The 26608-nt window shown below is 55.0% G+C and overlaps 28 non-coding genes across 28 annotated transcripts; all 28 read right to left on the minus strand.

Annotated features, from left to right (window-relative positions):
* Positions 1-44: 44 nt before the first annotated feature.
* LOC126147397 (5S ribosomal RNA) lies at positions 45-163 on the minus strand. The gene has a single exon (XR_007530245.1). It is a non-coding gene; the product is annotated as a 5S ribosomal RNA (ribosomal RNA).
* An 863-nt stretch (positions 164-1026) lies between these two features.
* On the minus strand, positions 1027-1145 carry LOC126147354 (5S ribosomal RNA). Its single transcript, XR_007530204.1, has one exon. It is a non-coding gene; the product is annotated as a 5S ribosomal RNA (ribosomal RNA).
* Positions 1146-1994: 849 nt separating this feature from the next.
* On the minus strand, positions 1995-2113 carry LOC126147419 (5S ribosomal RNA). Its single transcript, XR_007530266.1, has one exon. It is a non-coding gene; the product is annotated as a 5S ribosomal RNA (ribosomal RNA).
* An 846-nt stretch (positions 2114-2959) lies between these two features.
* LOC126147398 (5S ribosomal RNA) lies at positions 2960-3078 on the minus strand. The gene has a single exon (XR_007530246.1). It is a non-coding gene; the product is annotated as a 5S ribosomal RNA (ribosomal RNA).
* Positions 3079-3941: 863 nt separating this feature from the next.
* On the minus strand, positions 3942-4060 carry LOC126147355 (5S ribosomal RNA). The gene has a single exon (XR_007530205.1). It is a non-coding gene; the product is annotated as a 5S ribosomal RNA (ribosomal RNA).
* An 848-nt stretch (positions 4061-4908) lies between these two features.
* Positions 4909-5027, minus strand: LOC126147420 (5S ribosomal RNA). The gene has a single exon (XR_007530267.1). It is a non-coding gene; the product is annotated as a 5S ribosomal RNA (ribosomal RNA).
* An 840-nt stretch (positions 5028-5867) lies between these two features.
* Positions 5868-5986, minus strand: LOC126147380 (5S ribosomal RNA). Its single transcript, XR_007530228.1, has one exon. It is a non-coding gene; the product is annotated as a 5S ribosomal RNA (ribosomal RNA).
* An 863-nt stretch (positions 5987-6849) lies between these two features.
* LOC126147356 (5S ribosomal RNA) lies at positions 6850-6968 on the minus strand. Its single transcript, XR_007530206.1, has one exon. It is a non-coding gene; the product is annotated as a 5S ribosomal RNA (ribosomal RNA).
* Positions 6969-7811: 843 nt separating this feature from the next.
* Positions 7812-7930, minus strand: LOC126147357 (5S ribosomal RNA). Its single transcript, XR_007530207.1, has one exon. It is a non-coding gene; the product is annotated as a 5S ribosomal RNA (ribosomal RNA).
* Positions 7931-8778: 848 nt separating this feature from the next.
* LOC126147423 (5S ribosomal RNA) lies at positions 8779-8897 on the minus strand. The gene has a single exon (XR_007530268.1). It is a non-coding gene; the product is annotated as a 5S ribosomal RNA (ribosomal RNA).
* Positions 8898-9739: 842 nt separating this feature from the next.
* On the minus strand, positions 9740-9858 carry LOC126147381 (5S ribosomal RNA). Its single transcript, XR_007530229.1, has one exon. It is a non-coding gene; the product is annotated as a 5S ribosomal RNA (ribosomal RNA).
* Positions 9859-10721: 863 nt separating this feature from the next.
* On the minus strand, positions 10722-10840 carry LOC126147359 (5S ribosomal RNA). The gene has a single exon (XR_007530208.1). It is a non-coding gene; the product is annotated as a 5S ribosomal RNA (ribosomal RNA).
* An 843-nt stretch (positions 10841-11683) lies between these two features.
* Positions 11684-11802, minus strand: LOC126147360 (5S ribosomal RNA). Its single transcript, XR_007530209.1, has one exon. It is a non-coding gene; the product is annotated as a 5S ribosomal RNA (ribosomal RNA).
* Positions 11803-12650: 848 nt separating this feature from the next.
* On the minus strand, positions 12651-12769 carry LOC126147424 (5S ribosomal RNA). The gene has a single exon (XR_007530269.1). It is a non-coding gene; the product is annotated as a 5S ribosomal RNA (ribosomal RNA).
* An 841-nt stretch (positions 12770-13610) lies between these two features.
* Positions 13611-13729, minus strand: LOC126147382 (5S ribosomal RNA). Its single transcript, XR_007530230.1, has one exon. It is a non-coding gene; the product is annotated as a 5S ribosomal RNA (ribosomal RNA).
* An 863-nt stretch (positions 13730-14592) lies between these two features.
* LOC126147361 (5S ribosomal RNA) lies at positions 14593-14711 on the minus strand. Its single transcript, XR_007530210.1, has one exon. It is a non-coding gene; the product is annotated as a 5S ribosomal RNA (ribosomal RNA).
* Positions 14712-15554: 843 nt separating this feature from the next.
* On the minus strand, positions 15555-15673 carry LOC126147363 (5S ribosomal RNA). The gene has a single exon (XR_007530212.1). It is a non-coding gene; the product is annotated as a 5S ribosomal RNA (ribosomal RNA).
* Positions 15674-16521: 848 nt separating this feature from the next.
* LOC126147425 (5S ribosomal RNA) lies at positions 16522-16640 on the minus strand. Its single transcript, XR_007530270.1, has one exon. It is a non-coding gene; the product is annotated as a 5S ribosomal RNA (ribosomal RNA).
* An 841-nt stretch (positions 16641-17481) lies between these two features.
* On the minus strand, positions 17482-17600 carry LOC126147399 (5S ribosomal RNA). Its single transcript, XR_007530247.1, has one exon. It is a non-coding gene; the product is annotated as a 5S ribosomal RNA (ribosomal RNA).
* Positions 17601-18463: 863 nt separating this feature from the next.
* On the minus strand, positions 18464-18582 carry LOC126147364 (5S ribosomal RNA). Its single transcript, XR_007530213.1, has one exon. It is a non-coding gene; the product is annotated as a 5S ribosomal RNA (ribosomal RNA).
* An 847-nt stretch (positions 18583-19429) lies between these two features.
* LOC126147377 (5S ribosomal RNA) lies at positions 19430-19548 on the minus strand. The gene has a single exon (XR_007530225.1). It is a non-coding gene; the product is annotated as a 5S ribosomal RNA (ribosomal RNA).
* Positions 19549-20389: 841 nt separating this feature from the next.
* Positions 20390-20508, minus strand: LOC126147400 (5S ribosomal RNA). The gene has a single exon (XR_007530248.1). It is a non-coding gene; the product is annotated as a 5S ribosomal RNA (ribosomal RNA).
* An 862-nt stretch (positions 20509-21370) lies between these two features.
* On the minus strand, positions 21371-21489 carry LOC126147365 (5S ribosomal RNA). Its single transcript, XR_007530214.1, has one exon. It is a non-coding gene; the product is annotated as a 5S ribosomal RNA (ribosomal RNA).
* An 847-nt stretch (positions 21490-22336) lies between these two features.
* On the minus strand, positions 22337-22455 carry LOC126147378 (5S ribosomal RNA). The gene has a single exon (XR_007530226.1). It is a non-coding gene; the product is annotated as a 5S ribosomal RNA (ribosomal RNA).
* Positions 22456-23296: 841 nt separating this feature from the next.
* Positions 23297-23415, minus strand: LOC126147407 (5S ribosomal RNA). Its single transcript, XR_007530254.1, has one exon. It is a non-coding gene; the product is annotated as a 5S ribosomal RNA (ribosomal RNA).
* An 855-nt stretch (positions 23416-24270) lies between these two features.
* On the minus strand, positions 24271-24389 carry LOC126147402 (5S ribosomal RNA). The gene has a single exon (XR_007530250.1). It is a non-coding gene; the product is annotated as a 5S ribosomal RNA (ribosomal RNA).
* An 862-nt stretch (positions 24390-25251) lies between these two features.
* On the minus strand, positions 25252-25370 carry LOC126147366 (5S ribosomal RNA). Its single transcript, XR_007530215.1, has one exon. It is a non-coding gene; the product is annotated as a 5S ribosomal RNA (ribosomal RNA).
* Positions 25371-26217: 847 nt separating this feature from the next.
* LOC126147379 (5S ribosomal RNA) lies at positions 26218-26336 on the minus strand. The gene has a single exon (XR_007530227.1). It is a non-coding gene; the product is annotated as a 5S ribosomal RNA (ribosomal RNA).
* Between the last annotated feature and the right edge of the window lie 272 nt (positions 26337-26608).

A 26608-nucleotide genomic window follows, 5' to 3' on the forward strand; every position in this document is an offset into this window, starting at 1 on the left:
AAATTGGGCTGGCGACATTACAAAAAAAAAAAAAACAGGAAGGGAGCCAACAGCACCCGGGTTTCCCAGGCGGTCACCCATCCAAGTACTAGCCGGGCCCGATGATGCTTAACTTCGGTGATCGGACGAAAACCGGTGTATTCATCATGGTATGGCCGTTGGCGCTCATCTAATGTAGGAGCACGGCAGAATTCGCATTCGGCTTGTCTCCCAACACACAAAATGTTAGTTTTCGGCCGCATTTGACGAAAGCGCTTCCTTCCGCAACCGCCAGTTCCTCGAGGACGGCGCGGGGAGGCGCGCCCGGCGTCCCAGCAGAGTGACGGCCGAATTGGCGGGCGCACCGCCGCGTGTGTGAGACGCACTGCTGCTCGTTGCACCCCCTGTCATTCGCTGGGCGCGTGCAGCCTTCGACACTAGCGGAGGACGCATCTTGTCCCTGGTGTTCAGCGGAGGGCCTGTGCGGGGTGTGGCAGTGTCGTGCTGGAGGGCCCACTGGTAGCGATGTGGGCTTCCTCGCGTCGCCTCGCGTCGCCTCGCCTCGCCTCGCCTCTCCTCACACCAGGTGTCTGCGTAGTTTGCAGTGCATTCGCACCATTCCCATCCCTGTCCCTGTCCCCGTCCCGACTTGTCCCGACTTTGCTCGACTGCCGCTCGCTGCCGCTCGGGTCGTGGTCCATATGACAGCGCAAGCACGACAAACGTCTGCGGGACGAGACGAGACGAGACGAGACGAGACGACTAAGGAATAAATTCGTGGTTACAAATCAAATTTGGAACTCTACACTCCTACACAACATTAGGCGGTGACGTATTTCAGAAATCACCTGCCGATTCGTACTGTTTTGTCGTTTTCAAAGTCTTCTTGGCAAACTTGGTTAGCACATTCTCCCTCAAACTGAGTTAATTACTGCATTTTCGTACCATTACAGTAGTTTAAAAGGCTTAAAGAAGCATCTTTGTCACAACAGAAAGGTAGTTTGAAAATTGGGCTGGCGACATAACAAAAAAAAAAAACAGGAAGGGAGCCAGCAGCACCCGGGTTTCCCAGGCGGTCACCCATCCAAGTACTAGCCGGGCCCGATGATGCTTAACTTCGGTGATCGGACGAGAACCGGTGTATTCATCATGGTTTGGCCGTTGGCGCTCATCTAATGTAGGAGCACGGCAGAATTCGCGTTCGGCTTTTCTCCCAACACACAAAATGTTAGTTTTCGGCCGCATTTGACGAAAGCGCTTCCTTCCGCAACCGCCAGTTCCTCGAGGACGGCGCGGGGAGGCACGCCCAGCGTCCCAGCAGAGTGACGGCCGAATTGGCGGGCGCACCGCCGCGTGTGTTAGACGCACTGCTGCTCGTTGCACCCCCTGTCATTCGCTGGGCGCGTGCAGCCTTCGACACTAGCGGAGGACGCATCTTGTCCCTGGTGTTCAGCGGAGGGCCTGTGCGGGGTGTGGCAGTGTCGTGCTGGAGGGCCCACTGGTAGCGATGTGGGCTTCCTCGCCTCGCCACGCCTCGCCTCGCCTCGCCTCAGACCAGGTGTCTGCGTAGTTTGCAGTGCATTCGCACCATTCCTATCCCTGTCCCTGTCCCCGTCCCGACTTGTCCCGACTTTGCTCGACTGCCGCTCGCTGCCGCTCGGGTCGTGGTCCATATGACAGCGCAAGCACGACAAACGTCTGCGGGACGAGACGAGACGAGACGAGACGACTAAGGAATAAATTCGTGGTTACAAATCAAATTTGGAACTCAACACACCTACACATCAATAGGCGGTGACGTATTTCAGAAATCACCTGCCGATTCGTACTATTTTGTCGTTTTCAAAGTCTTCTTGGCAAACTTGGTTAGCACATTCTCCCTCAAACTGAGTTAATTACTGCATTTTCGTTCCATTACAGTAGTTTAAAAGGCTTAAGGAAGCATCTTTGTCACAACAGAAAGGTAGTTTGATAATTGGGCTGGCGACATAACAAAAAAAAAAAAACAGTAAGGGAGCCAACAGCACCCGGGTTTCCCAGGCGGTCACCCATCCAAGTACTAGCAGGGCCCGATGATGCTTAACTTCGGTGATCGGACGAGAACCGGTGTATTCATCATGGTATGGCCGTTGGCGCTCATCTAATGTAGGAGCACGGCAGAATTCGCGTTCGGCTTTTCTCCCAACACACAAAATGTTAGTTTTCGGCCGCATTTGACGAACGCGCTTCCTTCCGCAACCGCCAGTTGCTCGAGGACGGCGCGGGGAGGCGCGCCCGGCGTCCCAGCAGAGTGACGGCCGAATTGGCGGGCGCACCGCCGCGTGTGTGAGACGCACTGCTGCTCGTTGCACCCCCTGTCATTCGCTGGGCGCGTGCAGCCTTAGACACTAGCGGAGGACGCATCTTGTCCCTGGTGTTCAGCGGAGGGCCTGTGCGGGGTGTGGCAGTGTCGTGCTGGAGGGCCCACTGGTAGCGATGTGGGCTTCCTCGCCTCGCCTCGCCTCGCCTCGCCTCACACCAGGTGTCTGCGTAAGTTTGCAGTGCATTCGCACCATTCCTATCCCTGTCCCTGTCCCCGTCCCGACTTGTCCCGACTTTGCTCGACTGCCGCTCGCTGCCGCTCGGGTCGTAGTCCATATGACAGCGCAAGCACGACAAACGTCTGCGGGACGAGACGAGACGAGACGAGACGACTAAGGAATAAATTCGTGGTTACAAATCAAATTTGGAACTCTACACTCCTACACAACAATAGGCGGTGACGTATTTCAGAAATCACCTGCCGATTCGTACTGTTTTGTCGTTTTCAAAGTCTTCTTGGCAAACTTGGTTAGCACATTCTCCCTCAAACTGAGTTAATTACTGCATTTTCGTACCATTACAGTAGTTTAAAAGGCTTAAGGAAGCATCTTTGTCACAACAGAAAGGTAGTTTGAAAATTGGGCTGGCGACATTACAAAAAAAAAAAAAACAGGAAGGGAGCCAACAGCACCCGGGTTTCCCAGGCGGTCACCCATCCAAGTACTAGCCGGGCCCGATGATGCTTAACTTCGGTGATCGGACGAAAACCGGTGTATTCATCATGGTATGGCCGTTGGCGCTCATCTAATGTAGGAGCACGGCAGAATTCGCATTCGGCTTGTCTCCCAACACACAAAATGTTAGTTTTCGGCCGCATTTGACGAAAGCGCTTCCTTCCGCAACCGCCAGTTCCTCGAGGACGGCGCGGGGAGGCGCGCCCGGCGTCCCAGCAGAGTGACGGCCGAATTGGCGGGCGCACCGCCGCGTGTGTGAGACGCACTGCTGCTCGTTGCACCCCCTGTCATTCGCTGGGCGCGTGCAGCCTTCGACACTAGCGGAGGACGCATCTTGTCCCTGGTGTTCAGCGGAGGGCCTGTGCGGGGTGTGGCAGTGTCGTGCTGGAGGGCCCACTGGTAGCGATGTGGGCTTCCTCGCGTCGCCTCGCGTCGCCTCGCCTCGCCTCGCCTCTCCTCACACCAGGTGTCTGCGTAGTTTGCAGTGCATTCGCACCATTCCCATCCCTGTCCCTGTCCCCGTCCCGACTTGTCCCGACTTTGCTCGACTGCCGCTCGCTGCCGCTCGGGTCGTGGTCCATATGACAGCGCAAGCACGACAAACGTCTGCGGGACGAGACGAGACGAGACGAGACGAGACGACTAAGGAATAAATTCGTGGTTACAAATCAAATTTGGAACTCTACACTCCTACACAACATTAGGCGGTGACGTATTTCAGAAATCACCTGCCGATTCGTACTGTTTTGTCGTTTTCAAAGTCTTCTTGGCAAACTTGGTTAGCACATTCTCCCTCAAACTGAGTTAATTACTGCATTTTCGTACCATTACAGTAGTTTAAAAGGCTTAAAGAAGCATCTTTGTCACAACAGAAAGGTAGTTTGAAAATTGGGCTGGCGACATAACAAAAAAAAAAAACAGGAAGGGAGCCAGCAGCACCCGGGTTTCCCAGGCGGTCACCCATCCAAGTACTAGCCGGGCCCGATGATGCTTAACTTCGGTGATCGGACGAGAACCGGTGTATTCATCATGGTTTGGCCGTTGGCGCTCATCTAATGTAGGAGCACGGCAGAATTCGCGTTCGGCTTTTCTCCCAACACACAAAATGTTAGTTTTCGGCCGCATTTGACGAAAGCGCTTCCTTCCGCAACCGCCAGTTCCTCGAGGACGGCGCGGGGAGGCACGCCCAGCGTCCCAGCAGAGTGACGGCCGAATTGGCGGGCGCACCGCCGCGTGTGTTAGACGCACTGCTGCTCGTTGCACCCCCTGTCATTCGCTGGGCGCGTGCAGCCTTCGACACTAGCGGAGGACGCATCTTGTCCCTGGTGTTCAGCGGAGGGCCTGTGCGGGGTGTGGCAGTGTCGTGCTGGAGGGCCCACTGGTAGCGATGTGGGCTTCCTCGCCTCGCCACGCCTCGCCTCGCCTCGCCTCACACCAGGTGTCTGCGTAGTTTGCAGTGCATTCGCACCATTCCTATCCCTGTCCCTGTCCCCGTCCCGACTTGTCCCGACTTTGCTCGACTGCCGCTCGCTGCCGCTCGGGTCGTGGTCCATATGACAGCGCAAGCACGACAAACGTCTGCGGGACGAGACGAGACGAGACGAGACGACTAAGGAATAAATTCGTGGTTACAAATCAAATTTGGAACTCAACACACCTACACATCAATAGGCGGTTACGTATTTCAGAAATCACCTGCCGATTCGTACTATTTTGTCGTTTTCAAAGTCTTCTTGGCAAACTTGGTTAGCACATTCTCCCTCAAACTGAGTTAATTACTGCATTTTCGTTCCATTACAGTAGTTTAAAAGGCTTAAGGAAGCATCTTTGTCACAACAGAAAGGTAGTTTGATAATTGGGCTGGCGACATAACAAAAAAAAAAAACAGTAAGGGAGCCAACAGCACCCGGGTTTCCCAGGCGGTCACCCATCCAAGTACTAGCAGGGCCCGATGATGCTTAACTTCGGTGATCGGACGAGAACCGGTGTATTCATCATGGTATGGCCGTTGGCGCTCATCTAATGTAGGAGCACGGCAGAATTCGCGTTCGGCTTTTCTCCCAACACACAAAATGTTAGTTTTCGGCCGCATTTGACGAAAGCGCTTCCTTCCGCAACCGCCAGTTGCTCGAGGACGGCGCGGGGAGGCGCGCCCGGCGTCCCAGCAGAGTGACGGCCGAATTGGCGGGCGCACCGCCGCGTGTGTGAGACGCACTGCTGCTCGTTGCACCCCCTGTCATTCGCTGGGCGCGTGCAGCCTTAGACACTAGCGGAGGACGCATCTTGTCCCTGGTGTTCAGCGGAGGGCCTGTGCGGGGTGTGGCAGTGTCGTGCTGGAGGGCCCACTGGTAGCGATGTGGGCTTCCTCGCCTCGCCTCGCCTCGCCTCGCCTCACACCAGGTGTCTGCGTAAGTTTGCAGTGCATTCGCACCATTCCTATCCCTGTCCCTGTCCCCGTCCCGACTTGTCCCGACTTTGCTCGACTGCCGCTCGCTGCCGCTCGGGTCGTAGTCCATATGACAGCGCAAGCACGACAAACGTCTGCGGGACGAGACGAGACGAGACGACTAAGGAATAAATTCGTGGTTACAAATCAAATTTGGAACTCTACACTCCTACACAACAATAGGCGGTGACGTATTTCAGAAATCACCTGCCGATTCGTACTGTTTTGTCGTTTTCAAAGTCTTCTTGGCAAACTTGGTTAGCACATTCTCCCTCAAACTGAGTTAATTACTGCATTTTCGTACCATTACAGTAGTTTAAAAGGCTTAAGGAAGCATCTTTGTCACAACAGAAAGGTAGTTTGAAAATTGGGCTGGCGACATTACAAAAAAAAAAAAACAGGAAGGGAGCCAACAGCACCCGGGTTTCCCAGGCGGTCACCCATCCAAGTACTAGCGGGGCCCGATGATGCTTCACTTCGGTGATCGGACGAAAACCGGTGTATTCATCATGGTATGGCCGTTGGCGCTCATCTAATGTAGGAGCACGGCAGAATTCGCGTTCGGCTTTTCTCCCAACACACAAAATGTTAGTTTTCGGCCGCATTTGACGAAAGCGCTTCCTTCCGCAACCGCCAGTTCCTCGAGGACGGCGCGGGGAGGCGCGCCCGGCGTCCCAGCAGAGTGACGGCCGAATTGGCGGGCGCACCGCCGCGTGTGTGAGACGCACTGCTGCTCGTTGCACCCCCTGTCATTCGCTGGGCGCGTGCAGCCTTCGACACTAGCGGAGGACGCATCTTGTCCCTGGTGTTCAGCGGAGGGCCTGTGCGGGGTGTGGCAGTGTCGTGCTGGAGGGCCCACTGGTAGCGATGTGGGCTTCCTCGCGTCGCCTCGCGTCGCCTCGCCTCGCCTCGCCTCTCCTCACACCAGGTGTCTGCGTAGTTTGCAGTGCATTCGCACCATTCCCATCCCTGTCCCTGTCCCCGTCCCGACTTGTCCCGACTTTGCTCGACTGCCGCTCGCTGCCGCTCGGGTCGTGGTCCATATGACAGCGCAAGCACGACAAACGTCTGCGGGACGAGACGAGACGAGACGAGACGAGACGACTAAGGAATAAATTCGTGGTTACAAATCAAATTTGGAACTCTACACTCCTACACAACATTAGGCGGTGACGTATTTCAGAAATCACCTGCCGATTCGTACTGTTTTGTCGTTTTCAAAGTCTTCTTGGCAAACTTGGTTAGCACATTCTCCCTCAAACTGAGTTAATTACTGCATTTTCGTACCATTACAGTAGTTTAAAAGGCTTAAAGAAGCATCTTTGTCACAACAGAAAGGTAGTTTGAAAATTGGGCTGGCGACATAACAAAAAAAAAAAACAGGAAGGGAGCCAGCAGCACCCGGGTTTCCCAGGCGGTCACCCATCCAAGTACTAGCCGGGCCCGATGATGCTTAACTTCGGTGATCGGACGAGAACCGGTGTATTCATCATGGTTTGGCCGTTGGCGCTCATCTAATGTAGGAGCACGGCAGAATTCGCGTTCGGCTTTTCTCCCAACACACAAAATGTTAGTTTTCGGCCGCATTTGACGAAAGCGCTTCCTTCCGCAACCGCCAGTTCCTCGAGGACGGCGCGGGGAGGCACGCCCAGGGTCCCAGCAGAGTGACGGCCGAATTGGCGGGCGCACCGCCGCGTGTGTTAGACGCACTGCTGCTCGTTGCACCCCCTGTCATTCGCTGGGCGCGTGCAGCCTTCGACACTAGCGGAGGACGCATCTTGTCCCTGGTGTTCAGCGGAGGGCCTGTGCGGGGTGTGGCAGTGTCGTGCTGGAGGGCCCACTGGTAGCGATGTGGGCTTCCTCGCCTCGCCACGCCTCGCCTCGCCTCGCCTCACACCAGGTGTCTGCGTAGTTTGCAGTGCATTCGCACCATTCCTATCCCTGTCCCTGTCCCCGTCCCGACTTGTCCCGACTTTGCTCGACTGCCGCTCGCTGCCGCTCGGGTCGTAGTCCATATGACAGCGCAAGCACGACAAACGTCTGCGGGACGAGACGAGACGAGACGACTAAGGAATAAATTCGTGGTTACAAATCAAATTTGGAACTCTACACTCCTACACAACAATAGGCGGTGACGTATTTCAGAAATCACCTGCCGATTCGTACTGTTTTGTCGTTTTCAAAGTCTTCTTGGCAAACTTGGTTAGCACATTCTCCCTCAAACTGAGTTAATTACTGCATTTTCGTACCATTACAGTAGTTTAAAAGGCTTAAAGAAGCATCTTTGTCACAACAGAAAGGTAGTTTGAAAATTGGGCTGGCGACATAACAAAAAAAAAAAACAGGAAGGGAGCCAGCAGCACCCGGGTTTCCCAGGCGGTCACCCATCCAAGTACTAGCCGGGCCCGATGATGCTTAACTTCGGTGATCGGACGAGAACCGGTGTATTCATCATGGTTTGGCCGTTGGCGCTCATCTAATGTAGGAGCACGGCAGAATTCGCGTTCGGCTTTTCTCCCAACACACAAAATGTTAGTTTTCGGCCGCATTTGACGAAAGCGCTTCCTTCCGCAACCGCCAGTTCCTCGAGGACGGCGCGGGGAGGCACGCCCAGCGTCCCAGCAGAGTGACGGCCGAATTGGCGGGCGCACCGCCGCGTGTGTTAGACGCACTGCTGCTCGTTGCACCCCCTGTCATTCGCTGGGCGCGTGCAGCCTTCGACACTAGCGGAGGACGCATCTTGTCCCTGGTGTTCAGCGGAGGGCCTGTGCGGGGTGTGGCAGTGTCGTGCTGGAGGGCCCACTGGTAGCGATGTGGGCTTCCTCGCCTCGCCACGCCTCGCCTCGCCTCGCCTCACACCAGGTGTCTGCGTAGTTTGCAGTGCATTCGCACCATTCCTATCCCTGTCCCTGTCCCCGTCCCGACTTGTCCCGACTTTGCTCGACTGCCGCTCGCTGCCGCTCGGGTCGTGGTCCATATGACAGCGCAAGCACGACAAACGTCTGCGGGACGAGACGAGACGAGACGAGACGACTAAGGAATAAATTCGTGGTTACAAATCAAATTTGGAACTCAACACACCTACACATCAATAGGCGGTGACGTATTTCAGAAATCACCTGCCGATTCGTACTATTTTGTCGTTTTCAAAGTCTTCTTGGCAAACTTGGTTAGCACATTCTCCCTCAAACTGAGTTAATTACTGCATTTTCGTTCCATTACAGTAGTTTAAAAGGCTTAAGGAAGCATCTTTGTCACAACAGAAAGGTAGTTTGATAATTGGGCTGGCGACATAACAAAAAAAAAAAACAGTAAGGGAGCCAACAGCACCCGGGTTTCCCAGGCGGTCACCCATCCAAGTACTAGCAGGGCCCGATGATGCTTAACTTCGGTGATCGGACGAGAACCGGTGTATTCATCATGGTATGGCCGTTGGCGCTCATCTAATGTAGGAGCACGGCAGAATTCGCGTTCGGCTTTTCTCCCAACACACAAAATGTTAGTTTTCGGCCGCATTTGACGAAAGCGCTTCCTTCCGCAACCGCCAGTTGCTCGAGGACGGCGCGGGGAGGCGCGCCCGGCGTCCCAGCAGAGTGACGGCCGAATTGGCGGGCGCACCGCCGCGTGTGTGAGACGCACTGCTGCTCGTTGCACCCCCTGTCATTCGCTGGGCGCGTGCAGCCTTAGACACTAGCGGAGGACGCATCTTGTCCCTGGTGTTCAGCGGAGGGCCTGTGCGGGGTGTGGCAGTGTCGTGCTGGAGGGCCCACTGGTAGCGATGTGGGCTTCCTCGCCTCGCCTCGCCTCGCCTCGCCTCACACCAGGTGTCTGCGTAAGTTTGCAGTGCATTCGCACCATTCCTATCCCTGTCCCTGTCCCCGTCCCGACTTGTCCCGACTTTGCTCGACTGCCGCTCGCTGCCGCTCGGGTCGTAGTCCATATGACAGCGCAAGCACGACAAACGTCTGCGGGACGAGACGAGACGAGACGACTAAGGAATAAATTCGTGGTTACAAATCAAATTTGGAACTCTACACTCCTACACAACAATAGGCGGTGACGTATTTCAGAAATCACCTGCCGATTCGTACTGTTTTGTCGTTTTCAAAGTCTTCTTGGCAAACTTGGTTAGCACATTCTCCCTCAAACTGAGTTAATTACTGCATTTTCGTACCATTACAGTAGTTTAAAAGGCTTAAGGAAGCATCTTTGTCACAACAGAAAGGTAGTTTGAAAATTGGGCTGGCGACATTACAAAAAAAAAAAAAAACAGGAAGGGAGCCAACAGCACCCGGGTTTCCCAGGCGGTCACCCATCCAAGTACTAGCGGGGCCCGATGATGCTTCACTTCGGTGATCGGACGAAAACCGGTGTATTCATCATGGTATGGCCGTTGGCGCTCATCTAATGTAGGAGCACGGCAGAATTCGCGTTCGGCTTTTCTCCCAACACACAAAATGTTAGTTTTCGGCCGCATTTGACGAAAGCGCTTCCTTCCGCAACCGCCAGTTCCTCGAGGACGGCGCGGGGAGGCGCGCCCGGCGTCCCAGCAGAGTGACGGCCGAATTGGCGGGCGCACCGCCGCGTGTGTGAGACGCACTGCTGCTCGTTGCACCCCCTGTCATTCGCTGGGCGCGTGCAGCCTTCGACACTAGCGGAGGACGCATCTTGTCCCTGGTGTTCAGCGGAGGGCCTGTGCGGGGTGTGGCAGTGTCGTGCTGGAGGGCCCACTGGTAGCGATGTGGGCTTCCTCGCGTCGCCTCGCGTCGCCTCGCCTCGCCTCGCCTCTCCTCACACCAGGTGTCTGCGTAGTTTGCAGTGCATTCGCACCATTCCCATCCCTGTCCCTGTCCCCGTCCCGACTTGTCCCGACTTTGCTCGACTGCCGCTCGCTGCCGCTCGGGTCGTGGTCCATATGACAGCGCAAGCACGACAAACGTCTGCGGGACGAGACGAGACGAGACGAGACGAGACGACTAAGGAATAAATTCGTGGTTACAAATCAAATTTGGAACTCTACACTCCTACACAACATTAGGCGGTGACGTATTTCAGAAATCACCTGCCGATTCGTACTGTTTTGTCGTTTTCAAAGTCTTCTTGGCAAACTTGGTTAGCACATTCTCCCTCAAACTGAGTTAATTACTGCATTTTCGTACCATTACAGTAGTTTAAAAGGCTTAAAGAAGCATCTTTGTCACAACAGAAAGGTAGTTTGAAAATTGGGCTGGCGACATAACAAAAAAAAAAAACAGGAAGGGAGCCAGCAGCACCCGGGTTTCCCAGGCGGTCACCCATCCAAGTACTAGCCGGGCCCGATGATGCTTAACTTCGGTGATCGGACGAGAACCGGTGTATTCATCATGGTTTGGCCGTTGGCGCTCATCTAATGTAGGAGCACGGCAGAATTCGCGTTCGGCTTTTCTCCCAACACACAAAATGTTAGTTTTCGGCCGCATTTGACGAAAGCGCTTCCTTCCGCAACCGCCAGTTCCTCGAGGACGGCGCGGGGAGGCACGCCCAGGGTCCCAGCAGAGTGACGGCCGAATTGGCGGGCGCACCGCCGCGTGTGTTAGACGCACTGCTGCTCGTTGCACCCCCTGTCATTCGCTGGGCGCGTGCAGCCTTCGACACTAGCGGAGGACGCATCTTGTCCCTGGTGTTCAGCGGAGGGCCTGTGCGGGGTGTGGCAGTGTCGTGCTGGAGGGCCCACTGGTAGCGATGTGGGCTTCCTCGCCTCGCCACGCCTCGCCTCGCCTCGCCTCACACCAGGTGTCTGCGTAGTTTGCAGTGCATTCGCACCATTCCTATCCCTGTCCCTGTCCCCGTCCCGACTTGTCCCGACTTTGCTCGACTGCCGCTCGCTGCCGCTCGGGTCGTAGTCCATATGACAGCGCAAGCACGACAAACGTCTGCGGGACGAGACGAGACGAGACGACTAAGGAATAAATTCGTGGTTACAAATCAAATTTGGAACTCTACACTCCTACACAACAATAGGCGGTGACGTATTTCAGAAATCACCTGCCGATTCGTACTGTTTTGTCGTTTTCAAAGTCTTCTTGGCAAACTTGGTTAGCACATTCTCCCTCAAACTGAGTTAATTACTGCATTTTCGTACCATTACAGTAGTTTAAAAGGCTTAAAGAAGCATCTTTGTCACAACAGAAAGGTAGTTTGAAAATTGGGCTGGCGACATAACAAAAAAAAAAAACAGGAAGGGAGCCAGCAGCACCCGGGTTTCCCAGGCGGTCACCCATCCAAGTACTAGCCGGGCCCGATGATGCTTAACTTCGGTGATCGGACGAGAACCGGTGTATTCATCATGGTTTGGCCGTTGGCGCTCATCTAATGTAGGAGCACGGCAGAATTCGCGTTCGGCTTTTCTCCCAACACACAAAATGTTAGTTTTCGGCCGCATTTGACGAAAGCGCTTCCTTCCGCAACCGCCAGTTCCTCGAGGACGGCGCGGGGAGGCACGCCCAGCGTCCCAGCAGAGTGACGGCCGAATTGGCGGGCGCACCGCCGCGTGTGTTAGACGCACTGCTGCTCGTTGCACCCCCTGTCATTCGCTGGGCGCGTGCAGCCTTCGACACTAGCGGAGGACGCATCTTGTCCCTGGTGTTCAGCGGAGGGCCTGTGCGGGGTGTGGCAGTGTCGTGCTGGAGGGCCCACTGGTAGCGATGTGGGCTTCCTCGCCTCGCCACGCCTCGCCTCGCCTCGCCTCACACCAGGTGTCTGCGTAGTTTGCAGTGCATTCGCACCATTCCTATCCCTGTCCCTGTCCCCGTCCCGACTTGTCCCGACTTTGCTCGACTGCCGCTCGCTGCCGCTCGGGTCGTGGTCCATATGACAGCGCAAGCACGACAAACGTCTGCGGGACGAGACGAGACGAGACGAGACGACTAAGGAATAAATTCGTGGTTACAAATCAAATTTGGAACTCAACACACCTACACATCAATAGGCGGTGACGTATTTCAGAAATCACCTGCCGATTCGTACTATTTTGTCGTTTTCAAAGTCTTCTTGGCAAACTTGGTTAGCACATTCTCCCTCAAACTGAGTTAATTACTGCATTTTCGTTCCATTACAGTAGTTTAAAAGGCTTAAGGAAGCATCTTTGTCACAACAGAAAGGTAGTTTGATAATTGGGCTGGCGACATAACAAAAAAAAAAAACAGTAAGGGAGCCAACAGCACCCGGGTTTCCCAGGCGGTCACCCATCCAAGTACTAGCAGGGCCCGATGATGCTTAACTTCGGTGATCGGACGAGAACCGGTGTATTCATCATGGTATGGCCGTTGGCGCTCATCTAATGTAGGAGCACGGCAGAATTCGCGTTCGGCTTTTCTCCCAACACACAAAATGTTAGTTTTCGGCCGCATTTGACGAAAGCGCTTCCTTCCGCAACCGCCAGTTGCTCGAGGACGGCGCGGGGAGGCGCGCCCGGCGTCCCAGCAGAGTGACGGCCGAATTGGCGGGCGCACCGCCGCGTGTGTGAGACGCACTGCTGCTCGTTGCACCCCCTGTCATTCGCTGGGCGCGTGCAGCCTTAGACACTAGCGGAGGACGCATCTTGTCCCTGGTGTTCAGCGGAGGGCCTGTGCGGGGTGTGGCAGTGTCGTGCTGGAGGGCCCACTGGTAGCGATGTGGGCTTCCTCGCCTCGCCTCGCCTCGCCTCGCCTCACACCAGGTGTCTGCGTAAGTTTGCAGTGCATTCGCACCATTCCTATCCCTGTCCCTGTCCCCGTCCCGACTTGTCCCGACTTTGCTCGACTGCCGCTCGCTGCCGCTCGGGTCGTAGTCCATATGACAGCGCAAGCACGACAAACGTCTGCGGGACGAGACGAGACGAGACGACTAAGGAATAAATTCGTGGTTACAAATCAAATTTGGAACTCTACACTCCTACACAACAATAGGCGGTGACGTATTTCAGAAATCACCTGCCGATTCGTACTGTTTTGTCGTTTTCAAAGTCTTCTTGGCAAACTTGGTTAGCACATTCTCCCTCAAACTGAGTTAATTACTGCATTTTCGTACCATTACAGTAGTTTAAAAGGCTTAAGGAAGCATCTTTGTCACAACAGAAAGGTAGTTTGAAAATTGGGCTGGCGACATTACAAAAAAAAAAAAAACAGGAAGGGAGCCAACAGCACCCGGGTTTCCCAGGCGGTCACCCATCCAAGTACTAGCGGGGCCCGATGATGCTTCACTTCGGTGATCGGACGAAAACCGGTGTATTCATCATGGTATGGCCGTTGGCGCTCATCTAATGTAGGAGCACGGCAGAATTCGCGTTCGGCTTTTCTCCCAACACACAAAATGTTAGTTTTCGGCCGCATTTGACGAAAGCGCTTCCTTCCGCAACCGCCAGTTCCTCGAGGACGGCGCGGGGAGGCGCGCCCGGCGTCCCAGCAGAGTGACGGCCGAATTGGCGGGCGCACCGCCGCGTGTGTGAGACGCACTGCTGCTCGTTGCACCCCCTGTCATTCGCTGGGCGCGTGCAGCCTTCGACACTAGCGGAGGACGCATCTTGTCCCTGGTGTTCAGCGGAGGGCCTGTGCGGGGTGTGGCAGTGTCGTGCTGGAGGGCCCACTGGTAGCGATGTGGGCTTCCTCGCGTCGCCTCGCGTCGCCTCGCCTCGCCTCGCCTCTCCTCACACCAGGTGTCTGCGTAGTTTGCAGTGCATTCGCACCATTCCCATCCCTGTCCCTGTCCCCGTCCCGACTTGTCCCGACTTTGCTCGACTGCCGCTCGCTGCCGCTCGGGTCGTGGTCCATATGACAGCGCAAGCACGACAAACGTCTGCGGGACGAGACGAGACGAGACGAGACGAGACGACTAAGGAATAAATTCGTGGTTACAAATCAAATTTGGAACTCTACACTCCTACACAACATTAGGCGGTGACGTATTTCAGAAATCACCTGCCGATTCGTACTGTTTTGTCGTTTTCAAAGTCTTCTTGGCAAACTTGGTTAGCACATTCTCCCTCAAACTGAGTTAATTACTGCATTTTCGTACCATTACAGTAGTTTAAAAGGCTTAAAGAAGCATCTTTGTCACAACAGAAAGGTAGTTTGAAAATTGGGCTGGCGACATAACAAAAAAAAAAAACAGGAAGGGAGCCAGCAGCACCCGGGTTTCCCAGGCGGTCACCCATCCAAGTACTAGCCGGGCCCGATGATGCTTAACTTCGGTGATCGGACGAGAACCGGTGTATTCATCATGGTTTGGCCGTTGGCGCTCATCTAATGTAGGAGCACGGCAGAATTCGCGTTCGGCTTTTCTCCCAACACACAAAATGTTAGTTTTCGGCCGCATTTGACGAAAGCGCTTCCTTCCGCAACCGCCAGTTCCTCGAGGACGGCGCGGGGAGGCACGCCCAGGGTCCCAGCAGAGTGACGGCCGAATTGGCGGGCGCACCGCCGCGTGTGTTAGACGCACTGCTGCTCGTTGCACCCCCTGTCATTCGCTGGGCGCGTGCAGCCTTCGACACTAGCGGAGGACGCATCTTGTCCCTGGTGTTCAGCGGAGGGCCTGTGCGGGGTGTGGCAGTGTCGTGCTGGAGGGCCCACTGGTAGCGATGTGGGCTTCCTCGCCTCGCCACGCCTCGCCTCGCCTCGCCTCACACCAGGTGTCTGCGTAGTTTGCAGTGCATTCGCACCATTCCTATCCCTGTCCCTGTCCCCGTCCCGACTTGTCCCGACTTTGCTCGACTGCCGCTCGCTGCCGCTCGGGTCGTAGTCCATATGACAGCGCAAGCACGACAAACGTCTGCGGGACGAGACGAGACGAGACGACTAAGGAATAAATTCGTGGTTACAAATCAAATTTGGAACTCTACACTCCTACACAACAATAGGCGGTGACGTATTTCAGAAATCACCTGCCGATTCGTACTGTTTTGTCGTTTTCAAAGTCTTCTTGGCAAACTTGGTTAGCACATTCTCCCTCAAACTGAGTTAATTACTGCATTTTCGTACCATTACAGTAGTTTAAAAGGCTTAAAGAAGCATCTTTGTCACAACAGAAAGGTAGTTTGAAAATTGGGCTGGCGACATAACAAAAAAAAAAAACAGGAAGGGAGCCAGCAGCACCCGGGTTTCCCAGGCGGTCACCCATCCAAGTACTAGCCGGGCCCGATGATGCTTAACTTCGGTGATCGGACGAGAACCGGTGTATTCATCATGGTTTGGCCGTTGGCGCTCATCTAATGTAGGAGCACGGCAGAATTCGCGTTCGGCTTTTCTCCCAACACACAAAATGTTAGTTTTCGGCCGCATTTGACGAAAGCGCTTCCTTCCGCAACCGCCAGTTCCTCGAGGACGGCGCGGGGAGGCACGCCCAGCGTCCCAGCAGAGTGACGGCCGAATTGGCGGGCGCACCGCCGCGTGTGTTAGACGCACTGCTGCTCGTTGCACCCCCTGTCATTCGCTGGGCGCGTGCAGCCTTCGACACTAGCGGAGGACGCATCTTGTCCCTGGTGTTCAGCGGAGGGCCTGTGCGGGGTGTGGCAGTGTCGTGCTGGAGGGCCCACTGGTAGCGATGTGGGCTTCCTCGCCTCGCCACGCCTCGCCTCGCCTCGCCTCACACCAGGTGTCTGCGTAGTTTGCAGTGCATTCGCACCATTCCTATCCCTGTCCCTGTCCCCGTCCCGACTTGTCCCGACTTTGCTCGACTGCCGCTCGCTGCCGCTCGGGTCGTGGTCCATATGACAGCGCAAGCACGACAAACGTCTGCGGGACGAGACGAGACGAGACGAGACGACTAAGGAATAAATTCGTGGTTACAAATCAAATTTGGAACTCAACACACCTACACATCAATAGGCGGTGACGTATTTCAGAAATCACCTGCCGATTCGTACTATTTTGTCGTTTTCAAAGTCTTCTTGGCAAACTTGGTTAGCACATTCTCCCTCAAACTGAGTTAATTACTGCATTTTCGTTCCATTACAGTAGTTTAAAAGGCTTAAGGAAGCATCTTTGTCACAACAGAAAGGTAGTTTGATAATTGGGCTGGCGACATAACAAAAAAAAAAAACAGTAAGGGAGCCAACAGCACCCGGGTTTCCCAGGCGGTCACCCATCCAAGTACTAGCAGGGCCCGATGATGCTTAACTTCGGTGATCGGACGAGAACCGGTGTATTCATCATGGTATGGCCGTTGGCGCTCATCTAATGTAGGAGCACGGCAGAATTCGCGTTCGGCTTTTCTCCCAACACACAAAATGTTAGTTTTCGGCCGCATTTGACGAAAGCGCTTCCTTCCGCAACCGCCAGTTGCTCGAGGACGGCGCGGGGAGGCGCGCCCGGCGTCCCAGCAGAGTGACGGCCGAATTGGCGGGCGCACCGCCGCGTGTGTGAGACGCACTGCTGCTCGTTGCACCCCCTGTCATTCGCTGGGCGCGTGCAGCCTTAGACACTAGCGGAGGACGCATCTTGTCCCTGGTGTTCAGCGGAGGGCCTGTGCGGGGTGTGGCAGTGTCGTGCTGGAGGGCCCACTGGTAGCGATGTGGGCTTCCTCGCCTCGCCTCGCCTCGCCTCGCCTCACACCAGGTGTCTGCGTAAGTTTGCAGTGCATTCGCACCATTCCTATCCCTGTCCCTGTCCCCGTCCCGACTTGTCCCGACTTTGCTCGACTGCCGCTCGCTGCCGCTCGGGTCGTAGTCCATATGACAGCGCAAGCACGACAAACGTCTGCGGGACGAGACGAGACGAGACGACTAAGGAATAAATTCGTGGTTACAAATCAAATTTGGAACTCTACACTCCTACACAACAATAGGCGGTGACGTATTTCAGAAATCACCTGCCGATTCGTACTGTTTTGTCGTTTTCAAAGTCTTCTTGGCAAACTTGGTTAGCACATTCTCCCTCAAACTGAGTTAATTACTGCATTTTCGTACCATTACAGTAGTTTAAAAGGCTTAAGGAAGCATCTTTGTCACAACAGAAAGGTAGTTTGAAAATTGGGCTGGCGACATTACAAAAAAAAAAAAAACAGGAAGGGAGCCAACAGCACCCGGGTTTCCCAGGCGGTCACCCATCCAAGTACTAGCCGGGCCCGATGATGCTTAACTTCGGTGATCGGACGAAAACCGGTGTATTCATCATGGTATGGCCGTTGGCGCTCATCTAATGTAGGAGCACGGCAGAATTCGCGTTCGGCTTTTCTCCCAACACACAAAATGTTAGTTTTCGGCCGCATTTGACGAAAGCGCTTCCTTCCGCAACCGCCAGTTCCTCGAGGACGGCGCGGGGAGGCGCGCCCGGCGTCCCAGCAGAGTGACGGCCGAATTGGCGGGCGCACCGCCGCGTGTGTGAGACGCACTGCTGCTCGTTGCACCCCCTGTCATTCGCTGGGCGCGTGCAGCCTTCGACACTAGCGGAGGACGCATCTTGTCCCTGGTGTTCAGCGGAGGGCCTGTGCGGGGTGTGGCAGTGTCGTGCTGGAGGGCCCACTGGTAGCGATGTGGGCTTCCTCGCGTCGCCTCGCGTCGCCTCGCCTCGCCTCGCCTCTCCTCACACCAGGTGTCTGCGTAGTTTGCAGTGCATTCGCACCATTCCCATCCCTGTCCCTGTCCCCGTCCCGACTTGTCCCGACTTTGCTCGACTGCCGCTCGCTGCCGCTCGGGTCGTGGTCCATATGACAGCGCAAGCACGACAAACGTCTGCGGGACGAGACGAGACGAGACGAGACGAGACGACTAAGGAATAAATTCGTGGTTACAAATCAAATTTGGAACTCTACACTCCTACACAACATTAGGCGGTGACGTATTTCAGAAATCACCTGCCGATTCGTACTGTTTTGTCGTTTTCAAAGTCTTCTTGGCAAACTTGGTTAGCACATTCTCCCTCAAACTGAGTTAATTACTGCATTTTCGTACCATTACAGTAGTTTAAAAGGCTTAAAGAAGCATCTTTGTCACAACAGAAAGGTAGTTTGAAAATTGGGCTGGCGACATAACAAAAAAAAAAAACAGGAAGGGAGCCAGCAGCACCCGGGTTTCCCAGGCGGTCACCCATCCAAGTACTAGCCGGGCCCGATGATGCTTAACTTCGGTGATCGGACGAGAACCGGTGTATTCATCATGGTTTGGCCGTTGGCGCTCATCTAATGTAGGAGCACGGCAGAATTCGCGTTCGGCTTTTCTCCCAACACACAAAATGTTAGTTTTCGGCCGCATTTGACGAAAGCGCTTCCTTCCGCAACCGCCAGTTCCTCGAGGACGGCGCGGGGAGGCACGCCCAGGGTCCCAGCAGAGTGACGGCCGAATTGGCGGGCGCACCGCCGCGTGTGTTAGACGCACTGCTGCTCGTTGCACCCCCTGTCATTCGCTGGGCGCGTGCAGCCTTCGACACTAGCGGAGGACGCATCTTGTCCCTGGTGTTCAGCGGAGGGCCTGTGCGGGGTGTGGCAGTGTCGTGCTGGAGGGCCCACTGGTAGCGATGTGGGCTTCCTCGCCTCGCCACGCCTCGCCTCGCCTCGCCTCACACCAGGTGTCTGCGTAGTTTGCAGTGCATTCGCACCATTCCTATCCCTGTCCCTGTCCCCGTCCCGACTTGTCCCGACTTTGCTCGACTGCCGCTCGCTGCCGCTCGGGTCGTGGTCCATATGACAGCGCAAGCACGACAAACGTCTGCGGGACGAGACGAGACGAGACGAGACGACTAAGGAATAAATTCGTGGTTACAAATCAAATTTGGAACTCAACACACCTACACATCAATAGGCGGTGACGTATTTCAGAAATCACCTGCCGATTCGTACTATTTTGTCGTTTTCAAAGTCTTCTTGGCAAACTTGGTTAGCACATTCTCCCTCAAACTGAGTTAATTACTGCATTTTCGTTCCATTACAGTAGTTTAAAAGGCTTAAGGAAGCATCTTTGTCACAACAGAAAGGTAGTTTGATAATTGGGCTGGCGACATAACAAAAAAAAAAACAGTAAGGGAGCCAACAGCACCCGGGTTTCCCAGGCGGTCACCCATCCAAGTACTAGCAGGGCCCGATGATGCTTAACTTCGGAGATCGGACGAGAACCGGTGTATTCATCATGGTATGGCCGTTGGCGCTCATCTAATGTAGGAGCACGGCAGAATTCGCGTTCGGCTTTTCTCCCAACACACAAAATGTTAGTTTTCGGCCGCATTTGACGAAAGCGCTTCCTTCCGCAACCGCCAGTTGCTCGAGGACGGCGCGGGGAGGCGCGCCCGGCGTCCCAGCAGAGTGACGGCCGAATTGGCGGGCGCACCGCCGCGTGTGTGAGACGCACTGCTGCTCGTTGCACCCCCTGTCATTCGCTGGGCGCGTGCAGCCTTAGACACTAGCGGAGGACGCATCTTGTCCCTGGTGTTCAGCGGAGGGCCTGTGCGGGGTGTGGCAGTGTCGTGCTGGAGGGCCCACTGGTAGCGATGTGGGCTTCCTCGCCTCGCCTCGCCTCGCCTCGCCTCACACCAGGTGTCTGCGTAAGTTTGCAGTGCATTCGCACCATTCCTATCCCTGTCCCTGTCCCCGTCCCGACTTGTCCCGACTTTGCTCGACTGCCGCTCGCTGCCGCTCGGGTCGTAGTCCATATGACAGCGCAAGCACGACAAACGTCTGCGGGACGAGACGAGACGAGACGACTAAGGAATAAATTCGTGGTTACAAATCAAATTTGGAACTCTACACTCCTACACAACAATAGGCGGTGACGTATTTCAGAAATCACCTGCCGATTCGTACTGTTTTGTCGTTTTCAAAGTCTTCTTGGCAAACTTGGTTAGCACATTCTCCCTCAAACTGAGTTAATTACTGCATTTTCGTACCATTACAGTAGTTTAAAAGGCTTAAGGAAGCATCTTTGTCACAACAGAAAGGTAGTTTGAAAATTGGGCTGGCGACATTACAAAAAAAAAAAAAACAGGAAGGGAGCCAACAGCACCCGGGTTTCCCAGGCGGTCACCCATCCAAGTACTAGCCGGGCCCGATGATGCTTAACTTCGGTGATCGGACGAAAACCGGTGTATTCATCATGGTATGGCCGTTGGCGCTCATCTAATGTAGGAGCACGGCAGAATTCGCGTTCGGCTTTTCTCCCAACACACAAAATGTTAGTTTTCGGCCGCATTTGACGAAAGCGCTTCCTTCCGCAACCGCCAGTTCCTCGAGGACGGCGCGGGGAGGCGCGCCCGGCGTCCCAGCAGAGTGACGGCCGAATTGGCGGGCGCACCGCCGCGTGTGTGAGACGCACTGCTGCTCGTTGCACCCCCTGTCATTCGCTGGGCGCGTGCAGCCTTCGACACTAGCGGAGGACGCATCTTGTCCCTGGTGTTCAGCGGAGGGCCTGTGCGGGGTGTGGCAGTGTCGTGCTGGAGGGCCCACTGGTAGCGATGTGGGCTTCCTCGCGTCGCCTCGCGTCGCCTCGCCTCGCCTCGCCTCTCCTCACACCAGGTGTCTGCGTAGTTTGCAGTGCATTCGCACCATTCCCATCCCTGTCCCTGTCCCCGTCCCGACTTGTCCCGACTTTGCTCGACTGCCGCTCGCTGCCGCTCGGGTCGTGGTCCATATGACAGCGCAAGCACGACAAACGTCTGCGGGACGAGACGAGACGAGACGAGACGAGACGACTAAGGAATAAATTCGTGGTTACAAATCAAATTTGGAACTCTACACTCCTACACAACATTAGGCGGTGACGTATTTCAGAAATCACCTGCCGATTCGTACTGTTTTGTCGTTTTCAAAGTCTTCTTGGCAAACTTGGTTAGCACATTCTCCCTCAAACTGAGTTAATTACTGCATTTTCGTACCATTACAGTAGTTTAAAAGGCTTAAAGAAGCATCTTTGTCACAACAGAAAGGTAGTTTCAAAATTGGGCTGGCGACATAACAAAAAAAAAAACAGGAAGGGAGCCAGCAGCACCCGGGTTTCCCAGGCGGTCACCCATCCAAGTACTAGCCGGGCCCGATGATGCTTAACTTCGGTGATCGGACGAGAACCGGTGTATTCATCATGGTTTGGCCGTTGGCGCTCATCTAATGTAGGAGCACGGCAGAATTCGCGTTCGGCTTTTCTCCCAACACACAAAATGTTAGTTTTCGGCCGCATTTGACGAAAGCGCTTCCTTCCGCAACCGCCAGTTCCTCGAGGACGGCGCGGGGAGGCACGCCCAGCGTCCCAGCAGAGTGACGGCCGAATTGGCGGGCGCACCGCCGCGTGTGTTAGACGCACTGCTGCTCGTTGCACCCCCTGTCATTCGCTGGGCGCGTGCAGCCTTCGACACTAGCGGAGGACGCATCTTGTCCCTGGTGTTCAGCGGAGGGCCTGTGCGGGGTGTGGCAGTGTCGTGCTGGAGGGCCCACTGGTAGCGATGTGGGCTTCCTCGCCTCGCCACGCCTCGCCTCGCCTCGCCTCACACCAGGTGTCTGCGTAGTTTGCAGTGCATTCGCACCATTCCTATCCCTGTCCCTGTCCCCGTCCCGACTTGTCCCGACTTTGCTCGACTGCCGCTCGCTGCCGCTCGGGTCGTGGTCCATATGACAGCGCAAGCACGACAAACGTCTGCGGGACGAGACGAGACGAGACGAGACGACTAAGGAATAAATTCGTGGTTACAAATCAAATTTGGAACTCAACACACCTACACATCAATAGGCGGTGACGTATTTCAGAAATCACCTGCCGATTCGTACTATTTTGTCGTTTTCAAAGTCTTCTTGGCAAACTTGGTTAGCACATTCTCCCTCAAACTGAGTTAATTACTGCATTTTCGTTCCATTACAGTAGTTTAAAAGGCTTAAGGAAGCATCTTTGTCACAACAGAAAGGTAGTTTGATAATTGGGCTGGCGACATAACAAAAAAAAAAACAGTAAGGGAGCCAACAGCACCCGGGTTTCCCAGGCGGTCACCCATCCAAGTACTAGCAGGGCCCGATGATGCTTAACTTCGGAGATCGGACGAGAACCGGTGTATTCATCATGGTATGGCCGTTGGCGCTCATCTAATGTAGGAGCACGGCAGAATTCGCGTTCGGCTTTTCTCCCAACACACAAAATGTTAGTTTTCGGCCGCATTTGACGAAAGCGCTTCCTTCCGCAACCGCCAGTTGCTCGAGGACGGCGCGGGGAGGCGCGCCCGGCGTCCCAGCAGAGTGACGGCCGAATTGGCGGGCGCACCGCCGCGTGTGTGAGACGCACTGCTGCTCGTTGCACCCCCTGTCATTCGCTGGGCGCGTGCAGCCTTAGACACTAGCGGAGGACGCATCTTGTCCCTGGTGTTCAGCGGAGGGCCTGTGCGGGGTGTGGCAGTGTCGTGCTGGAGGGCCCACTGGTAGCGATGTGGGCTTCCTCGCCTCGCCTCGCCTCGCCTCGCCTCACACCAGGTGTCTGCGTAAGTTTGCAGTGCATTCGCACCATTCCTATCCCTGTCCCTGTCCCCGTCCCGACTTGTCCCGACTTTGCTCGACTGCCGCTCGCTGCCGCTCGGGTCGTAGTCCATATGACAGCGCAAGCACGACAAACGTCTGCGGGACGAGACGAGACGAGACGACTAAGGAATAAATTCGTGGTTACAAATCAAATTTGGAACTCTACACTCCTACACAACAATAGGCGGTGACGTATTTCAGAAATCACCTGCCGATTCGTACTGTTTTGTCGTTTTCAAAGTCTTCTTGGCAAACTTGGTTAGCACATTCTCCCTCAAACTGAGTTAATTACTGCATTTTCGTACCATTACAGTAGTTTAAAAGGCTTAAGGAAGCATCTTTGTCACAACAGAAAGGTAGTTTGAAAATTGGGCTGGCGACATTACAAAAAAAAAAAAAACAGGAAGGGAGCCAACAGCACCCGGGTTTCCCAGGCGGTCACCCATCCAAGTACTAGCCGGGCCCGATGATGCTTCACTTCGGTGATCGGACGAAAACCGGTGTATTCATCATGGTATGGCCGTTGGCGCTCATCTAATGTAGGAGCACGGCAGAATTCGCGTTCGGCTTTTCTCCCAACACACAAAATGTTAGTTTTCGGCCGCATTTGACGAAAGCGCTTCCTTCCGCAACCGCCAGTTCCTCGAGGACGGCGCGGGGAGGCGCGCCCGGCGTCCCAGCAGAGTGACGGCCGAATTGGCGGGCGCACCGCCGCGTGTGTGAGACGCACTGCTGCTCGTTGCACCCCCTGTCATTCGCTGGGCGCGTGCAGCCTTCGACACTAGCGGAGGACGCATCTTGTCCCTGGTGTTCAGCGGAGGGCCTGTGCGGGGTGTGGCAGTGTCGTGCTGGAGGGCCCACTGGTAGCGATGTGGGCTTCCTCGCGTCGCCTCGCGTCGCCTCGCCTCGCCTCGCCTCTCCTCACACCAGGTGTCTGCGTAGTTTGCAGTGCATTCGCACCATTCCCATCCCTGTCCCTGTCCCCGTCCCGACTTGTCCCGACTTTGCTCGACTGCCGCTCGCTGCCGCTCGGGTCGTAGTCCATATGACAGCGCAAGCACGACAAACGTCTGCGGGACGAGACGAGACGAGACGACTAAGGAATAAATTCGTGGTTACAAATCAAATTTGGAACTCTACACTCCTACACAACAATAGGCGGTGACGTATTTCAGAAATCACCTGCCGATTCGTACTGTTTTGTCGTTTTCAAAGTCTTCTTGGCAAACTTGGTTAGCACATTCTCCCTCAAACTGAGTTAATTACTGCATTTTCGTACCATTACAGTAGTTTAAAAGGCTTAAGGAAGCATCTTTGTCACAACAGAAAGGTAGTTTGAAAATTGGGCTGGCGACATTACAAAAAAAAAAAAAACAGGAAGGGAGCCAACAGCACCCGGGTTTCCCAGGCGGTCACCCATCCAAGTACTAGCCGGGCCCGATGATGCTTAACTTCGGTGATCGGACGAAAACCGGTGTATTCATCATGGTATGGCCGTTGGCGCTCATCTAATGTAGGAGCACGGCAGAATTCGCGTTCGGCTTTTCTCCCAACACACAAAATGTTAGTTTTCGGCCGCATTTGACGAAAGCGCTTCCTTCCGCAACCGCCAGTTCCTCGAGGACGGCGCGGGGAGGCGCGCCCGGCGTCCCAGCAGAGTGACGGCCGAATTGGCGGGCGCACCGCCGCGTGTGTGAGACGCACTGCTGCTCGTTGCACCCCCTGTCATTCGCTGGGCGCGTGCAGCCTTCGACACTAGCGGAGGACGCATCTTGTCCCTGGTGTTCAGCGGAGGGCCTGTGCGGGGTGTGGCAGTGTCGTGCTGGAGGGCCCACTGGTAGCGATGTGGGCTTCCTCGCGTCGCCTCGCGTCGCCTCGCCTCGCCTCGCCTCTCCTCACACCAGGTGTCTGCGTAGTTTGCAGTGCATTCGCACCATTCCCATCCCTGTCCCTGTCCCCGTCCCGACTTGTCCCGACTTTGCTCGACTGCCGCTCGCTGCCGCTCGGGTCGTGGTCCATATGACAGCGCAAGCACGACAAACGTCTGCGGGACGAGACGAGACGAGACGAGACGAGACGACTAAGGAATAAATTCGTGGTTACAAATCAAATTTGGAACTCTACACTCCTACACAACATTAGGCGGTGACGTATTTCAGAAATCACCTGCCGATTCGTACTGTTTTGTCGTTTTCAAAGTCTTCTTGGCAAACTTGGTTAGCACATTCTCCCTCAAACTGAGTTAATTACTGCATTTTCGTACCATTACAGTAGTTTAAAAGGCTTAAAGAAGCATCTTTGTCACAACAGAAAGGTAGTTTGAAAATTGGGCTGGCGACATAACAAAAAAAAAAACAGGAAGGGAGCCAGCAGCACCCGGGTTTCCCAGGCGGTCACCCATCCAAGTACTAGCCGGGCCCGATGATGCTTAACTTCGGTGATCGGACGAGAACCGGTGTATTCATCATGGTTTGGCCGTTGGCGCTCATCTAATGTAGGAGCACGGCAGAATTCGCGTTCGGCTTTTCTCCCAACACACAAAATGTTAGTTTTCGGCCGCATTTGACGAAAGCGCTTCCTTCCGCAACCGCCAGTTCCTCGAGGACGGCGCGGGGAGGCACGCCCAGCGTCCCAGCAGAGTGACGGCCGAATTGGCGGGCGCACCGCCGCGTGTGTTAGACGCACTGCTGCTCGTTGCACCCCCTGTCATTCGCTGGGCGCGTGCAGCCTTCGACACTAGCGGAGGACGCATCTTGTCCCTGGTGTTCAGCGGAGGGCCTGTGCGGGGTGTGGCAGTGTCGTGCTGGAGGGCCCACTGGTAGCGATGTGGGCTTCCTCGCCTCGCCACGCCTCGCCTCGCCTCGCCTCACACCAGGTGTCTGCGTAGTTTGCAGTGCATTCGCACCATTCCTATCCCTGTCCCTGTCCCCGTCCCGACTTGTCCCGACTTTGCTCGACTGCCGCTCGCTGCCGCTCGGGTCGTGGTCCATATGACAGCGCAAGCACGACAAACGTCTGCGGGACGAGACGAGACGAGACGAGACGACTAAGGAATAAATTCGTGGTTACAAATCAAATTTGGAACTCAACACACCTACACATCAATAGGCGGTGACGTATTTCAGAAATCACCTGCCGATTCGTACTATTTTGTCGTTTTCAAAGTCTTCTTGGCAAACTTGGTTAGCACATTCTCCCTCAAACTGAGTTAATTACTGCATTTTCGTTCCATTACAGTAGTTTAAAAGGCTTAAGGAAGCATCTTTGTCACAACAGAAAGGTAGTTTGATAATTGGGCTGGCGACATAACAAAAAAAAAAACAGTAAGGGAGCCAACAGCACCCGGGTTTCCCAGGCGGTCACCCATCCAAGTACTAGCAGGGCCCGATGATGCTTAACTTCGGAGATCGGACGAGAACCGGTGTATTCATCATGGTATGGCCGTTGGCGCTCATCTAATGTAGGAGCACGGCAGAATTCGCGTTCGGCTTTTCTCCCAACACACAAAATGTTAGTTTTCGGCCGCATTTGACGAAAGCGCTTCCTTCCGCAACCGCCAGTTGCTCGAGGACGGCGCGGGGAGGCGCGCCCGGCGTCCCAGCAGAGTGACGGCCGAATTGGCGGGCGCACCGCCGCGTGTGTGAGACGCACTGCTGCTCGTTGCACCCCCTGTCATTCGCTGGGCGCGTGCAGCCTTAGACACTAGCGGAGGACGCATCTT

This window comes from Schistocerca cancellata, unplaced genomic scaffold (assembly GCF_023864275.1).
Source record: "Schistocerca cancellata isolate TAMUIC-IGC-003103 unplaced genomic scaffold, iqSchCanc2.1 HiC_scaffold_856, whole genome shotgun sequence".
NCBI classification, from domain to species: domain Eukaryota; kingdom Metazoa; phylum Arthropoda; class Insecta; order Orthoptera; family Acrididae; genus Schistocerca; species Schistocerca cancellata.